The sequence below is a fragment of the Pholcus phalangioides genome, unplaced genomic scaffold (genome assembly GCF_987345545.1).
Source record: "Pholcus phalangioides strain wild (caught in Gottingen) unplaced genomic scaffold, Ppha-v1.0 ptg000008l_1, whole genome shotgun sequence".
Taxonomy (NCBI): Eukaryota; Metazoa; Arthropoda; class Arachnida; order Araneae; family Pholcidae; genus Pholcus; species Pholcus phalangioides.
The window spans coordinates 43,296,949-43,315,646 of NW_028301601.1; the positions used below are offsets into that span (position 1 = coordinate 43,296,949).

General features: G+C 37.6%; 1 pseudogene across 1 annotated transcript in view; it reads right to left on the reverse strand.

The window, feature by feature from the left end:
• LOC149084325 (octopamine receptor beta-2R pseudogene) overlaps positions 1–18,303 on the reverse strand; it is a 90,529-nt pseudogene extending 72,226 nt beyond the window's left edge. The window contains exon 1 of the transcript XR_016192966.1: positions 16,653–18,303. The product of XR_016192966.1 is annotated as an octopamine receptor beta-2R pseudogene (transcript). The remainder of the gene's footprint in view (positions 1–16,652) is intronic.
• Between the last annotated feature and the right edge of the window lie 395 nt (positions 18,304–18,698).

Consider the following 18,698-nt stretch of genomic DNA (forward strand, 5'->3'; position numbering starts at 1 on the left):
TAAGTATTTTAGTACAAACTTTATACGAGTTATAATCTGAAAAGACTGCATTTTGTCGTTTACCCCTCTTAAAATAAAGTTATTTTAGCGAACTGCAATCTCATCACTGTGTGTACTAATTGACAAAAAATAAAAAGTTATATATATCCGAGATCCGATGCGATATCCTCGACGTTATAACCCAAAGGTTAATTATCATTATTCTCTACGGGAATCAATCCGGACCACCAATTAATGACTTTATAGGCAGGGCATCGTTATAACCGAGTTTGAATGCATATTTGAGTTTGCTGCCAAGAGCCAAATGCTCATGCGTCCTGGCAGCCGTATGATGCGGCGCAATGCGTTCATTGGCACGCACAACTCCAGCAAATTATCACGAGACAGGGTATGAGTCGGGCCTATGGTCGTTTTAAGAAATGAAACAGGACATGGCAGTTGGAAATCTACTTCGAACTGAATGTGGTATCTGTTATTAGAGTGGTCTTGTTGCGACAAAAATGATCAAACTATGAAATGTCCAAGTAGAAGAAAGGAATAGAAAAATAGTTTCTTAAAAAGAAGAGGGTAATCGACATCACGACCACCTCATACGGATCACGTGCAGACTTACTGCAAAAAGAAGAAAAAAATCATCAGACGGAAAAAGGATGTAATGGAGCAGGAAGTGACTTCATTTCACAGTAATGTACTTCCGGCGGCACACATGTCTCAAATCAAACGAAAACTGGAAAAAAAAGAAGATACGGTATAAAGCAAATTTCGTTTTTAAATCCAACGCTTATTGCCATGTTTTTCAGAAATAAACAAACATTTCCAATTGGCAGAAAAAAATCGTGTAATTATTAAATGATATCCGTATAACAATGTGAACTGAATTGACACCCGATAGCGAAAACATTTCATTCCTCACGTTCATGCCCAAATTACGGCTATGGCAAAAAATTAAAGCAGTTCTCGATAGGCCTCAAAAGACTCGGGGTAACTAACTACTATCGAAACAGTATATTCCACAAGCCCAGGTAAGTATTACATTTTTCGCCTGCCTGTAATTCTAAGGGCGCATTGCCTTCTTCTCCCTACCGGTGGGCGTCAAAACCACTTGCAGCTTTCTTTTTGCGATGCTAACTATTCTGCTCACCCTGTGATAAAGTTTAAGGATGACCTACACTTTATACGACATAAATAATCACATGAGCTATGAAGAGATTGTATTTTTTTGGCCTGAAATATACTGAGAAATTGAATTTTCTGGATGTTAATGCCGAAACTGATATTTGGAAAGAAAAATGATTTGCCTCCTCCGGGAATCGAACCCGGATCCTCTTGCATACCAGGCAAGTTCGCTAACCAATACACCAGAGGACCATTTTTCAATTCCTCATAACACGCATTAGTAGCGTGAAGCGCTGAGTGGAGTCGTAGCAGCCTCCCTTAACTACAGAAGTTTTTGCCTCTGCTGACTTCATTTTTTACAAAATTAGGTTTGAGGGGGCAGGCCACATCAGATAACCCCTAGGTTACATTTGGTCCGTGGGCCAAGGGTTTACCGTATATGGCTTATAGAGTGGGTAGCAATGAATTTCCCAAACTGAAATTTTGAATTCTTAGCCTTCAGATAGCAAAGAAGTTAACAATAATTGTTTCATAATAGCATATAAAGGTAGTTTCTTTCGCAATTTAAAATATATTTTGCCTTAAAAAAATAAATTGTTGATCGTCTGAGGGCATAGGGGGTTCGTCTCTGATCTCACCAATATGCTTTAGGATGATGAAATTTTGCTGATAAGGGAAGGAGGGGGTCAAAGAGAGTTTTGCTGACTTTTGCTGACAGTGGGGAAGGGGGTCAAAAATGACTAAAAATTTGCTGCGTAATAGAATACTTGAACGCCCCCCCCCCCCCATAAGTCAAGATGTAATACTTTACTTATCGTCTCTAAGTCGTCTATAAGTAAAGATGTCTTATAGACGATGTTGTCTTTGATATTAAGATCACGTAAATGGAGGAAGGCATTTTTTCCAAATCTTTTTTTTATCAGCTTAACTTTCAAAGTTTGATCAACAGATCTCTTATTTCTTTTCTTTTTCATCTCAAAACGATTTCTTTTCTTTTTCCGTTTGTCTTAGAAATTATCTCAGCCGCAAAGGCGGAAAAGATCCCGTTTTTTTTCTTCATTTTCCAAAATTTCGAGAGAAATAAGAAAAGTATTCAAGAAAAGAATCGAGATCTTCAGAGAAAATGTGACCTTCTTTCATATTTTTTCTTTTGTTTGAAGTAGTGTTTGACCAAATCATAGTGAAAGAGAAGTTCAAAAAGTAAAAGATGGAAAGAGACATCACCGCAATAAGTGAAATATGCCACTCAAAGAAATTGGATGGTTTTGCTTTTTCTTTTTTGCTGTATTTCGTGGTTGAGGGAAATATAACATTAAAACGAACAAAAAGAAAAAAAGCCTTATCTCCAATAAAGGGAAGTTTTCGATCCAGAGGAAAAAAGAAGTAAAGTAATTTTACGGGATATTTTACGATTGAATAAGTGATCGTGGCAAATTCTCGGGATATAAATATTTTATGCATATCGCGGAGGTATAAAATTTTTCTAAATTTCTTCTCGATATCAAAATGATGACAGATTTTTTATTCTATTGAAAAAAACAATTTCAATTTTTTTTTACTTGCACAATATTTCTTGTTGTTTACGTCTTATTTAAAGTCATTTTCTTCTTCATAGAAAATCACACTTTCGCTAAACGTTTCGAAAGATTTGATTTTCGAAATACGAAAGGAAATTTGAGTAGATAATATTTTGATATAGAAACGTCCTCTCCACTTGTCAATACAAGATTCATCGGTATCGTAACCAGTCTTTCGATGAATCTTGTATAGTATTTTAAATAAAGCAAATTTTTCCAAAGCTTTCTACTGGAGGTTCTTGGGAGATTTTGCCGTTTTTCGCATCGTGGTCACTTGAAGAAGCCCGTGACAGCCTTTTTTTATCACCGTTTCAAACGATCATCACCTAGGACTCGACTCGAATTCAAATTCATCGAACTGGAACAGGGGTTTTTGACATTTTTTGTTTCAGGGACCCCTTCCTGCTAATAATACTTGAGCCAGGGATTCACTTTGACAGTAAGATGAAGGTCACGCTTTCATTTCACAAAATAATTTCCGCCACATAATAATGTAAATCCAATAAGCTAATTGTTTTTTGGCGATAAACTAGATTTTCTGAACATTGATACTACTACGATTTCTTGTGACTAATCTTATACTACTACTCTTCATTAACCATACATGCACCTCGTACATATTCCTGCCGGAATGTGTGTTCTGAGTGAACGTGTGGCCCCTAACGTATTTATGGTATAAAAGTTGCATTTGTTTCGTCTTCTTGCTGGTGCAACGATCTGTCTTCTATATTTTGAAGTGAAGATGGTAAGTGCTTGAATTTTCATGTAAGTATCATGTTGTAGGTCTGCCTGCTCTCTGCGGAGAGACATTTTCAAATTTGAGAGCGGATTGCATTCACGCCTCCAAGTTGGGAAATCGCAGTATTCAGCGGGATCACCACTGTGTGCCGTTAACGGGGTTTGAACCTGGGTCCTCAGGATGAGAGTCCGGCACGATGACCGCACAGTGGCTGAGCACTAATACTGTATTTATATTTGAGTGCGTGCTCGTACATTACACAAATCGGTCAAACTGTATAAAACAAATTTATATACTTTGGGGAAAAGCAATTATACAAAATGTAGCGCACCATAAATCTCTCCCCCCCTCCCACCAACACGAGGCCTCCACCACCCCCCTCCCACAAATCCCAGGTCGCAATGGCGACTAAATAATTTGAATTGGAACCTAAAATTTGGTATACGTGGTTATTGAATTAGAGTCATTAGGGACTGCTCAAGTATTACGCCAGCAGATTCTTAGACATTTTTGACACTCCCCTCCCCCTTGTCAGCAATAGTCAACAAAGCTCTGATTCCCTCCCCCCGTCAGCAAAATTTCGTCAGCTTTGCCCCCACCTCTTCACACATATTGAGATCAGAAATGTACACGAGGGGACGAGGAGGCATAAGGGGGCTCGTTCCCCCCCCCCCAGACAAAATACAAAAAAGGATTTTTTTTTATGCAAAGATATTTAAAAAAAAATTAGAATATCGGAAGAAAATACATTGATATGTTATTATAATCAATTTCGCTTAATTTCAATGCTATTTGAAGACGGTAAAAACTCAAAATTTCTCTCGAAGAAATTCATTGCAATCCACCCTCTGAGCCATAAATGCTATCTATACCCATGGTTCGTGGACCAAACATGGCCTACTGGATTATCTGATGTGGCCCGCCAACTCATACCTAATTTTGTAAAAATAAACTAAGCGGCGCATTTACAGATCGCGTTTAAGTGACCCGTGACACAATTCCAGAACACTTAAGCGGACCGTGGCACACTTAGAGATCCATTGAGTGATATACGACACAGTTTTAGAGCTCACATAAGCGCCCCCCCCCCCCATTTCTACATCACTGAAGTTACCAGCGGCAAATTCCAAGATTACTTAAGTGATCCGCGGCATAATTATGGATCACTTGAGTGACGCACGGCACATTTCTGGAGCGCTTGAGCAGCCCGGACACATTTCTGGAGCGCTTGAGCAGCCCGGACACATTTCCAGATCACTTAAGGGATGCGCGGAACATTTAGGGATCACTGAAGTAGCTCTGTAGAGGACTTATCGATAGTTAGAATGTTAGTTCAGGTGCCCACAAATTGGAAAAAGATTTTTCTCTTTTTTGGCCAACTCAGTAAAGATGCCATTAAGAATATTTATATTTTTTATAAAGGGTGGTTGATGACGTAAGCATCATTCAAACCCCTTTCCTCGATCATCAAAATTCAGCAAACCCGAAACCCCCTCCTCCCCATCGATACTGACGTAATACTTGAATGGCCCCTTGGTGGGGGGGGGGGTGGAATTCATATTTTTCCACAAAAAAGCCTTCAAACTGTTTGTGTTGATTTCTTACATTAGATGCATGAAAAAAGTAGGTATGATTGCATATCATAGCGAATTAGCAAAGCAGTCTATGAAGAGGGAATATCAGTCCACTGATAACACTCTTCTGTCGTTGATACACTCTCTGCAAGAGTGCAAATAATTGTTCTGGGGAAAAGCAGCAGGGAAAAATGTCATTGAATTTTCCCCAGCTTTGAATTCCCTGCCAAAGAATTCATTTTCAAAAGTATGTGTGATAGGGCTTTATTACATTAAAAAAGTTCTAGTATCTTATATAATAGCGTACCGTGAGACTTCTTTTTCAAGTAAAATAAGTTCAAGGTTGCGTATACAAGATAAATATACAAGGCTACATGGTGTGCATATACATATTGGAAACCGAGAGCCTTTGAAGGACTCTCGAATACGTTTCCCAACGTTTATTTATAAGTTATGTGACAGCTCAATAAATTACGAAACAGGAATCGAACCCGTAGAAGTTGAAAAAAAGAATCAAAAGACAAAGAAAAAAAAGTAAAAGAGGAAAAGAAAAGAATGAAAAGATGCTCTTCCTGTTACGATGTGCGACAATTACTGCGTGATGATATAATGGCCTATTTAGAGTGTTAATAATATATTTCTTTCTCTTTCTGTCGTCTACTGGCTATTTATACATGCCTGTGTGTATGGGTGTGTGTGTAGCAATGACCTTCAACATGACGAGAAAACAAAGAAGAGAACCGCTTTAAACCAAAATCTTTTGCATGAGAAGAAAACAACGCATATCCATCCACCCAGTCGGAACAACACCACTGTTGACACAGCCAAACAAAACAAATATGTGCTCACTTTGAGCATATTCTCCCGTGTACACGATGGTGAAATTATAAAGGTCGATAAAATGAGTTCTCCATCGGAGTGGATTTATCAACCCTATCACTGGCATTCACGAGATTTCTCGGCTTCTTAAAAGCCCCTTGTTTTAGCAATGACAAGCCCAACAGAATAGAACGGACCAACCACGCTCTGTCGCTTACGCTCATTGCTTCGGAGGGCGTGGTTTTGCCGGAAAAAATTCTGAGTTACAAGGGGAAAAGTAAATAAAAATTTGAATCCTTGTCTTGGGATTTAAAGGACCCCTAGTCATGCATGTGCATTCATATACAATTACAACGAACATGTGGGAGGACAGACATGTAACAAAGAGAATCAGAGAATCAGATTACACAATGAGTAGAGTTCAGTTGTCCTATTTCAGAGTACCTAGAGGACCCTTTGACATATGCATTAAAATACGGCATTTAAAGCAACATGTGTATAATAGATAGAAACACAAACACAAAAGTGCGAGAAAACAAGTAAAACAAGTGCAAAACAAACAAGTAAAAAAAAACAGGGCCCGGGGTGACCTAACTCCGAGTTATGTACATTCAGATACAATTTCAAAAAGCATGTACGAGGGCAGGCTAATACGAAAATGATCAGATTACACAAGGAGTTTGGGAGAGGGGGCTATTTTAGGGTGCCTAGAGGACGGAATCTTTTGATAATATGCATTAAAATGCTAAATGTAAAGACGCGTATATAAGTATACATATATCTACGAAAGTGGGAAACCGTACAATAAAATCGTGGGTGGAGGGGAGGGTGCTGGCGCGTGGCCTAAAGAACCCCGAGTCATGGTCATTCATCTACAATTTCAAAAAACATTTGCAAAGTCAGGCATATGCGAAAATAATCAGTTTGTTACATGGATTTTGTTCTTTTTGGTGGGGGGGGGACTATTTTAGGGTGTTTAAAGGACTCATTGGCAATATACTATATTCAAAAACCAGATTCAAATTAACGTGTATGGCAATTACAAGCAGTTCAGTTAACGCTGGTGTCTCAATGGAACATGTTTTTCTACACTCTTCCCCCTCCCCATTTGGCACTCACAAAAATCGGAAGAGAGCTCACTCCCAGGGCTTGTCCCTCATGGGCAAATGTGGTTTTTTAGGTCTCTTATATACAGCGTTTTTGAAGCAAAGGTGTACGCAGAGGGAGGTCTTGTCTTCCCCCCTCCCACAAAGACGATCAAAAACTAAAAACATTTGTTAAAACTTTTATAAAAAAAATTAAAATATCGAAAGAAAAAGCCAATATTGGTGCCCCAAAGTTCGTGGGCAATGGGCACGTGTCCCGTTTACCCTTGAGAGAAACAGGCCCTGTCTACTTCACAAAAAATATATATGGAATTTTACAGTCGGCTTAGTGATTTCTACTATGCCGAAGAAGGGTTAAGACGGATGAAAAAAAAATCAACAATGTAGCAAAAATAAACATAGCAATCTGCACTTCCATATGACACATGGTCAGCCTGTGCTCGAAGCCAGAATGCATTTATGATCGTCAGAATACTATCTTAGTCATTCGTAAATTTCGAATTTCGAGGAACAAGTGAATACAATCCATGAATAAGGACTTTGGTTGGTCCGCTACAATGACACAATGGGCAAGCTGCTCAAAGTCATCATGGCTTTGTAACCTATCATACATACGCACATTTGTTGCATGAAAATGGTCGTTCTTATTCTCTCCTGACTCTTTTTTTTTTCCGATGGGTCCAAGCTAGTGTTTTACAGTTGGCACCTACAAGAACCCCTTGATCAAAAATCTTTCAAACGGGAAGCAACTTAAGCCATAGCTGTTCGTGATATAGCCTCCCGTATTTTCATTCTAATTTCTGGTTCGTTCTGGAACACATTCTGCGCACCGCTTTTCGAAAACCACTGCTCTAAACAAAATGAGTCACATCGGTGACATACAGAGGCCATAAAGTGGGTGACGGAGACCCAGCATCATGTGCAATGTTCGATGCAACGTGAGAACAACAGTCTTTGTCGTTCAACAAATTCAAGGTATTCGAAAGGATTTTGTATCACTTAATCGTGACAGAGGTGCTCCGCTTAGTGATTCTCTTATGTCATATAATTTTTTCACAAATATTACCATAATTTAAGCAAAAAGAGGAGGCCCCTTTGAATGCGTGAGACCGTGAGATGGTGTATCTGCACCAGAGGTCGACACGATGACTTTTTGCAGCTTCCCAATGTGTCATCGAGGCGGACCAACTAAAGTCCTCAGATATGGACGGCATTTGCTTTCTCATCAGGAAGTTGGATATCTGTCTGAATTCTTTTTACGGTGAATTCCTTCAACGCGAACTCAAGTGTACTCTACTCAGTCTCCCTTATAGATTGGATATTATTTAATTCTGCCAAAATACAACGTTTTCACTCGTCTGGTCTTTATCAATCCACCTCGAACGAGTTTTCAAGAGATAACACCATCAGTAAATGTTTTTCATATAATGCGTAAGCAATCATAAAAATAAATGATAATAATAGTTGGAGGGAAAGAATTCGCATACCGCTCACGTGAGTTCATACATGCTTCAGTTCCCACTCCCATACAAATTAGATATTTTTTGGGAAAGACACTCGTACAAGCGTGACATAAATACTCAGAATATAAACTGAATCGGGAATATTTTTCTACGAATGTTTAATCATTCTTTTTCGATTAAAACTTTGAAAACATCGTTTTTTTTTTTCGTGGCACAACTCAAATGTTTCCACTCGTAATTGATTTAATAATATTTTTTCGTGCACGTGAAGAGAATTTACACATGATACGTGAAGCGTGTTTAATGTACGCCAAAGGAAAATAATTAATTTCTTTGTCAAAAAATTGATATATTTTCAGAAATTAACTTTCTGAAGATCATTCGAGCGAGTGATTTAAAACTTGATGAGAAAATTGGTTTCTTCGAATCGAATAGCTTAATTAGGTAATTATGATTCTTGGTTGAATGTGTGCTTGTGATTCTTCAATAAATAAATCTGGACATTTTTTTTTTCCAAATTTTTTTATTTACCGTACGAAAGGAAACGAAGATATTCCATCGCTCAGTTTTAATAACTTCTAATTAATTACTATAAAAAAATGTCCGAAGGAACATCTTCAGTAATGATGATGTTTTGAGATTTAAAAATACATTTTCCTGAAATATTCATCATCATTATACGGCATACGCAAGTTGCAAAAGTATTGCAATTTTATAAACAATTTTTTTATATTTTAAATCAACTCTTGTTTGTGATTTAGGAGGAAACATTATAAATTGATATAAATCTATTCATCTATACGATTGATCGTTTTTAAAAAATGAAATTGGAATTTATGGGATATCAGTTTGAAAAAATCTATTGTTATTATGTATGAAGCACACTTCTCTGTTGTTGTTTCTTTTAAAATTCATTTTGAAAATAATTGTACGTACAGAAAACCTCTTTTTTGCAGACACTGGTGGGACAAAAAAACTCGTCCGTATGAGGGTTAATGTGGGGCTTGAAATGCATACTTTTATTAAGGAAGGGGAAATTATTATTTGTTTGTAGAAGAAGTCGTGATCGCATTTGAGGGATTCTACTGTCTTATACGAAATGGTTTATTCGTTAAAATTTGCTTGTTATTTCTTCTCATGCTTCTTTGAAGCGTCAAGTATAGAGACGACTTGGACAGGTACTTCATTAACCCCTTCACGTACAAATGGCAACAAATTTGGATGATCTTTTTTGAAGAATCGGTGATAAATCTGGTAACCTTTTCATATCCTAACCGCACGTTAGACAGAGGAAGAAGGGGGAAAGGAAAAATAGAAAAAAGGGAGGGGAAAAAAATAAAAATAGTATAATAGAGATAAGTGGATAAGTTTGTAAAGTAGATTCTCTTTTCAACCTCACTCTACATATTCTCTTTCACTCTTACGTGCATATATTAGAAAGGGACATTATATGTGGGGAAAAAATCATTAACAGGTGTAGCCTATAGAAACAGCCGGGGGGGGGGGGCAACTACGATTCATAGCTTTAGTACAAAGCTTCGCGAGGATGAGAAGACAGGAAATATAACACAGAGAACTCTGGATTGAATTTATTCCACTGGCGTTTGGACGAAATATTTTGTCCGTGATAGTGAAGGGGTCAACACACACACACACACACACACACACACACACACACACACACACACACACACACACACACACACACACACACACACACACACACACACACAGGATCATTACAAAACAAATACATACAGTCAAACTCGGCTATAACGAAATTTCGGCTAAAACATCAATAATTAATCATTCATTTGATCATTTTTGTCGCACCACGTTCATTTTCCGCACACGAGGGTTAATTAGACCGGGACCAACAATTTATTGCGGATTCCGAACGGCAGGCTTGTTTTTTATACTCACCGAGAGGTTGGTGTGCTAATCCCCTCGATGTGGGACTCCCTGCGGTAGCAATCTTTTTCTGTGACCATGTCGAGGTTCCGGTTTCGAACCGGGTATCGAACTCGCCACACCTCTAAACATCCTTTAGTATTTTAGTCGAGTATGTTATCGCCCTGGGCTACCACGCGCCCCATCAATACCCATTAATGGACCCAGCTTATTCCCTTAGAGAATAATGTAAGTGAACTTTAACTAAGGCTGGTCCGACTGTTAATAGCAGTTAAAAATTTTAGTTGAATTAATCGATTCGATCAAATCCGATTAAAGTTCGATTAAAATTTGAGTAAAAGGTTAGTCATTTAACTTGATTTATTCAACGAAACTGATTAAATGTCCTATATTATTGTACCAATACATAACATTTTCGATAAGTGGTCATATTTAGAAACATTTGAATCAATAGTTTGATCAATTTGGGAAGTACAAGTCCATTCAACTAAAATTTGTAATCATTTCAGTTTTAAATTGAGTTTTTAGGAAAGTTTTAAAAGGCACAAGACCAAAATTTATTGTCTCCATTATACACAGCAGTTGTTCGTATTCATGGAATTATCAGTCCCTCTCCTCACAAGCACCATTTGGGAGGAGTTTAAAATCTGTTGTTAAGCTTCACTGTTTTCAACCTAACGATAAAAAAGGGTCTACTACGTGTTTGACTTGTTGATTGCGATCCGTGTATACAGGATATTCCCGTAATTTTGCCCGACTTTTTTTTGCAAAAAGTTGTCCCGTTTTCCAATGAAACTTCAGTTTACAGTCTTCACCAAAACCGGGAGATGCAGATTATTTGCATAATAGAGAATATTATCTACGACTATCCATCGCAATCGACTATTTGCTTCTTGAAATGCATTTTGATTCAAACTTGCTGTGGCACTTTATTTCCTGCCAGTGATTGCTTATACTATTCGATTGGTGATTTCGCTGAAAATCAGCAACAATTTTGCAATGTATGTCCAGTATTTATGATCCCAATTTCCTGTATTATTCTCACTAAAATACGGCAGTAAACGCCTTCACGTATAGTACTGTATTTGGTTATATTTTTTATACCGTATTTAAATACAGCTTTTTCAATCATTTTCAAACGCTATCATACTATAAAATGCTACATATACTTTTTTCTCTCAACGCAGTAAGCTTTCTTCCGATTTTCAGTCGGGGCAAAGATAGTGGGAAAAGTTTTTGATTGAGAAATCGACTTTACAAAATATCCGGGCTTGTCAATGCTAAAATAAGACACTTTTAAAAAGACAAGACACTCGTCAGTAACACTTGAATGGTAAAAACACCTAGCAAAAAAAAAAAAAAACCTCAGTTGTAACGATACTTCGGTTATAAGGTTATAATGGCAAAATTTCGTGAGTCTTCAATGACGTTATATAACCGAGTTTGACTGTATATTAAAAAACCTGTGAACGTTCATGGCTGGGGTCATTCTGACTACAATTTTTTTTTTCTGTTCTGTTCAACCTCATTTGATTAGTGATTATTGCTATCAATTTACTATTGCTATGAAAATTTCTGTCGCAATTACGGATGAAGTGTCTGCTTTCATTTCCATTCATGCTTTTCGATTTAGCAGCCGAGAAGATTTATCGCGTTGTTTAATACGAGTAATTAAATATATCTGCAGCAGTAAACGAAGAAGATGATGTTAGAATCACGGATATGTTACCATTCGGGTATTGTTATGAGTTTTGCAAAGTACGGAACAGACGAATATCATAACATAAATAACATAAAAAAAATCGTTTGAAGTTACCAGGACTTCAGTTTATGTTATCAACTATATTTTCATTGATTTTTTTTTTCATTTTGCATATTTTTAAGCTCAAGGTGAATGAAACTTTCTGCCCTAAAAAAATCATCGATGCCAACCTTCAAGATTATGTAGGAGGTTAGAAGGCTCCCTTATGAAAAAAAGTTTCCTTACTCAGTTCACAATATACTAATCTGGCCGCAATAGCCGCTATGATACATGTACGTGCAGCACTGCTTTCCCAATTTCTTTCGTATAGGGAAGGCATGTGTAAGGTTAAAACAAAAGGTCCTTCCTTCACAGTTCATGATCAGTTCCTTTCACCTGACCACTTTCACAGTTTCTAGACCGGGAGAATTTTAACAGGAGATCTATGGAACGTACATTATAAAAAATATCGTAATTCTTAATACAGACTAGACAGTCCCATTCCAACTCCTCACAATGGCTGAATTAAAAAAAAAGATTTTAACTTAAAGGGGAAAAATTCTATTTTAGAACAATTAAAGAAATGCACGAATTAATATTTTTAAATATATTTATATGGAAAGGGGGAGGAAAAATGATCCCGTTTTCATACGTCCCGTTTGGTCAAACAGGACATATGGTGATCGACCTTAGAAATGGGATTTTTTTTCTGATTTGGTTATCAATCGGTTATTATTGTGAGAAACTCCGAGTCCTGATGTGATCGCATATAACCGGCGTGCACTGTAGTTGGAATTGTTTTGTATTTTTATATATTTTTGATATAATTTAGACATGTATGCGACATACATATTTTTTATGGGCATATTTTTTCAGCAACCTCGTTGGACATTTTGTCTGTTGTGGCCTTTGTATTTGTTATGTATGCGACGATTAAGTAGACAATGTGGATTTATATTGTTTGTAGACATTTCGTGCCAGATAAATTCGATGCTATAAGAGCAAGCAGAACGGTGAGCAAAAGTAAAATATTCATGCAGCAAACACATTATTTTCTCCATCCAGCATTCTCTCCCAGGAATATATCTCCCCGTCCAGCAATATTAACGAATAAGCCAAATGGCATTGATAAGTGAATGAATAAAACAAACGCGTGTGAGAATAAAACATGAAAAGAATTCATATTCCATTCTCATCGCCACAAGAAATCGAAACATTTTTGATGAATAAAATATTTCGAAAGAAACACGAGAGGGATTATCCTTTTTTTTCCCAATCGTTTATTTTACATATTTTATAAAAGCCGAAAAACTAATTTACATATTCATCGAGTAGGAATATTTTAAAATGTTCTCCATTATTCATTAGCCTCGAAGACCAATAAAAAGAATGTGAAATGGCTAAGGCTAATCCCCCCAGAGAGGACATTTCAATATTTAGATACAAAATTTCCTTTCTAAACGGATAAAAACAAGTTTTATCCGTTATTCTCACCGCAGACACCCATTTATTAATTATCAAATTGATTAAGAGCATTAGCTTCACTTACGGCCGGTAACCATAAGAAATTTAATTACGAGTTCAATCAAAACTGTTGAATTATATAAAATAATAAAGATTTATTATGAGATATTTGCATGTATATTAAGTTGTTACCAATATTTTGAATATGCGCGTGGTTATAGTTTCTTTGGTCGTTAATTTAATTTAAAATTTCTAGATTTTTTTTATTTTTCTGCTGTTGATACGTTGGTTAAAGTGGATTGGTGACGTCACCTATAAGCTACTAGATCTCATCTAGCAATGAGTTTATTAATAATTTTTTTTGAGAATGTGGAATTTATATCATCTTGAAATCAATACACAAAACTTTTTATTTTGGCATAGCAGAAATAATTATATTCTGAAATTAATGGCCGTTGAAGATATTCGACTATTGCATTTCACGATATCGTAACAGTTTCTTGTAAATTATATTCGAGAGTAATTAAATACAAATACAAATACAAATACCACGCAAATGACACAACAGGTGAAATGGCTGAAAAAAATATGCTCATAAAAAATATGGATGTCAAATACAACCAGCAACCCAATATAAAGCATATATATCACGTAAGAAAAAACTAATAATTATTGATTTATAATACACTGGCCATAAAAAAGATTATGGTTGTATTAATCTATCGTCACCTATAAGAATTGATAGCTTCTTGATTTATCCCAATATGTTCATCCTATTTCTTTTTAAACGTGTCAATTGTGTTAGAATTCATGACAACCGGAGATAAGCTATTCCATTTATTCACAACCCTGTTAGAGAAAAAACTCCCTGCGCTATACCACAATCTGGAATTGTCTCTTACTAAACGATACTGGCGTAACCATCCTTGTCGGATTAGTTGGTTAACGGTGTGTTAATAATTCATGGCCAATCCCGTTGAAAAATTCGGACACTTCGATCATATCTTCCCCCCCTCCCCGATCAATATACAATTTTTCGGGTTCCCTCACTACTTCACCAGGTGATACTTAAATATGCAATCAGAATTTACAACCTCGTAAATTTTCCTAATTGCACAACTGAGATCATGGTGTTGTATCAATTCTCTGCTCAGTATTGAACTCTTCCGCGTGTTATTTTTCTATAATTATAAGTTGGGTTTCTGGCCACATCGGAGCTTCCCTACTGATAATTTTCGTGAAGGGGGATTGCAGATAGGGGAAGCAGCCTCCTCACTCACTTTTTAGTCAGGGTGTATAATTATACTGACACTACTCACACCTATTTAGCACCCGTTCTGGTGCACATATTCCATTGAAACTTGGTATATACCACATATAAGGGCCATGGGGAGGGGGGGGGGGTGAAGGAAAACTCAATTTAAAAAAGTGCCAATTTTCACCTGGTGGGTGGAAATTTAACTGGTTTTTTTTTGTGTAAATCTCTTCCCGCATGTATCGTTAAGATATCCTGAAAATATGGTGGAATTCGGATAAGTAGGGTACATGAAAGTTCAATTATAAACACCCTGTATATATGAAGTGATAATGAAGCTTCCCCCGACACTGTCTTGCTCTTTAACTTGAGCAATGGCTTAAATTGACAACAGTCAATATTGTCTGGGTCGTGTACGATCAAAAAGTAAAAAGAAAAGAAAAGTACCAGTTATATACCCCACATACCTCACCCTCCTGATATTGTCACAGAAACGTGTGAAAAATCTCCACAGAAAGATACTTCTACACATTTTTATGAAAAACAACTCACGCGAGCCTTCTACTTGGTGTCAGAAATGCATAAGGTCCTCCCTCTAGGACAGTGGTTCTCAACCTTTGGAAGCCCGCGGCCCGGTTTCATTTATTTTTGTAAGTGGAAGGCCCGGTCAAACACACGATTAACGGAACATGAATGGGGGGAAAATGAAACGGCAGATCAGTCGCGGCCCGGTATGAATGATGTCATGGCCCAGTACCGGGCCGCGGCCCGGCGGTTGAGAAACACTGCCCTAGGAAACCAACGAATGATGATGATGATCATCTGTTGACTCAGATGATATGATGTATCATATTTCCACAACAAATAATATCGCTTTATAGAATGAATCGACAATAATGAATTTTTTATCATATTTCTTTGAACAAACTTAAGCACGTAAGAAGAAAGAGACAAACTTAAGCACGTGAGGCCGTAAAACGGAATGAAAAAACATCGATTAAGTATTTCATTCCGATTTTAATCGCTCTACAAAGAGTTCTAAACTAAAAATTCTATCAATGTATAGAAAAAAAACCGGCGTGATTGATTTGCCAGTAAGTTTTATAGTAGGGAAAAGTAGAAAAAACTGAGGTCTCTGGCCACACCGAATAAGGGCAACCTCTAACCTTCATAATATCTTCAATTGATATTACATAGTCTTGAAATACTTAAACCGCAAGTGCCGAAATTCTGAGTTCATTATATATTTATATAAATTTTGTACAGAAAATGCGGTCAATGTGTATAGATTTCTGTAATATTTGTGTATTAATTTAATTTCTTTACAGAGAGCTCTATTGCGCAAGATGATTTCAACACATTGTCCCGTGGGAACTCGGGTTCCTCCGAAGATTTTAAATAGATATCAAAATTATACATCGTCGGCCATCACTGGCAGCAAATGCAAGTTTTTTTGTTTTCGCTCTACCAGTTCATCAAAATATTTAAAGATGCGAATTAATTCAGTGATGCAAAAAAGTATTTTTGCGAATAAATTAATATTTTTGATGAAGTAGAGAGGTGTAATGATGATGTATAGAGGTTCTTAATTATATCCGTAGAACCATTAGCCACACACCAAGGGCAGAAAGAAACCACTGCTCGCTAAATTCCAATTCAAATTTCGGCTTGTGTTATGAAATTCTACGGATCACCTTTTTGATAATATGACAGAATAAAGAAATCTGGTAAAAACTATTGACGTGAAATTTAACATGAAAGTGCTACATAAAGTGAATATTTCTAAAAAGAATAAAAACGAACGTGATATGAGGCAGAGCAATGTGAATATAGTACTGTACTGTATAGATAGATGGAGCAAATTAAAAGTTGTGTTGTGTGACTTACCGACTTTCCTGTAGTTGTTTTTCCCTTTTGTAAGTTACCTTTGAAGTGTTGGAAGAGGTTTGATCAAATGTCTCTGGCGTATCTGTTTTCGACTAAGCCGATGTCTTGGGTCGATCTGTAGGTGCAATTGAAATGAACGGCGTCGCCTTTCTCTTTGCAGCAGAGGACGTAACAACACCTGCAGAACACGTTGCGTATGGTCTCCTTGAAAGCTTCCCGGAACTCTCGATTGAAATAGGCATATATGACCGGGTTGAGGGAAGAGTTGGTGTAGCCGATCCAGAAGAGGATCACGACGACTATGTCGGGGCAATAGCAGCTGTCGCACAGGTGGTATATCACGTACCACAGGAAGAAAGGCAACCAACAGAAGATGAAGGCACCCATCACGATTCCCAGGGTCTTGGCCGCCTTGTGCTCGCGTTTCATCTTGTTGATGGTTCTCTTGGTGGGCGTGGAATGACCGCTCTCGTCCTCGGCGTGAGAGTTGCGATGATGTGGGGCGTGGACCACCATCTGGGCCGTGGTGTCCGTGCTATTCCTCGGATAGTGCGGTATCGCGGAGGTGATGTGTGACCTGCATATCATTTCCTCCTGGCGACTCGCCTCGACGTAAATCCTGTAGTAGGTGAAGAGCATTATGGTACACGGTATCCAGAACGAGACGCTGGACGATACGATCGCGTACGGCTTGTTGACTACGAATACGCAAGTGTCCGGGTTCGATTCCTGTTCTCTGAGATGTTCCTCGGTAGTGTACCAGCCCAAGAAGATGGGAATGAAGCTTATTATTGCCGACGAGATCCAAACGCAGCACAACATGATGACCACGGTTCTGAAGGTTATTTTCGTGGGGTACTGCAGAGGTTTTATGATGGCGTAGTACCTGTCCACGCTGATGCAGCACAGGTGCATTATGGAAGCCGTCGAGAACAGCACGTCGCAGCTGTTCCAGAAATCACAGACGACTTGATTGAAGTACCACTTCCCGGACAACGTGTGCACCGCGTTGAAAGTCATGGCCAGCAGGGCCACCAGAAAATCTGCACACGCGAGAGACACTATGAAGTAATTGGTGGTTATTCGCAGTTTATGATGCCTGTAGACGCTGACCACTACCAGCAGATTGCCGAACGCCGCACATACTATTATGACCGACAGGACGAAACCTTGAAGGACCAACATGCTCACGTTCTGCCAATCAATACTATCTTTTTCCAAATTAGTCGGGGTCCCGTTCATGACGACCCCGACGAAACCAGAATCGTTTACAGACATTATGGTATGATGTATAATAATTTCTAAAAGTTATAATCTTGTTTAGTTTGCTGTGAGAAGTCTCATATCATACGTTGGTGGGTGTTTTTTTTTTTTTTTTCTCACTCACAGTGAAGAAAAACTTTTTGGAACATGAAGAAGAGATTGTCTTCGTCGCGATATATATTTTATTATTAATATCGCTCACCCGATTTCCTTTCTAAGATGATTTCCTGTGGGAAGCCTCAGCAAATTAGTGCTCATTTCCATTTGAACGGAGAGCGCTCGTGACCTACACACACACACACTCACTCACTCACTAATACACACACACTGAGATAGAAGAGTCGATATAGAGCGCGCGCGAGCCACAAAATTTCTAAAGTGTCCCGACGCTTGGCTGAGAGAGAAGAGTCATCTCTTCAAAATCCGACCCCAAAGGGTTGCAACTTTTGTTTAACTAAGGAAAGCTGCGAAACACAAATCGCGCCAAATACTCCGTCGCGAAAACTTCCGATGCTCGCCAACACTGATACAATTCACACACTTGACCTTGCCTTTGAACAATTTCCTTCTTTTTCTCGTTTTGGACGTAAGTAAATGACAATGAAAGTAAAAAATAATTTAAAAATTTAATTTAAATTTATCTTAAATGTCTCCAAAAGTTATATAACGTTTATACTCAACAACTGTGAAAATAATAAATATTATGAAATGAAATTGTTGAATCGAATGAAAATAAAAATGTTGAATATAAATTTAAATATAAAATTATGAATTTAAATAATA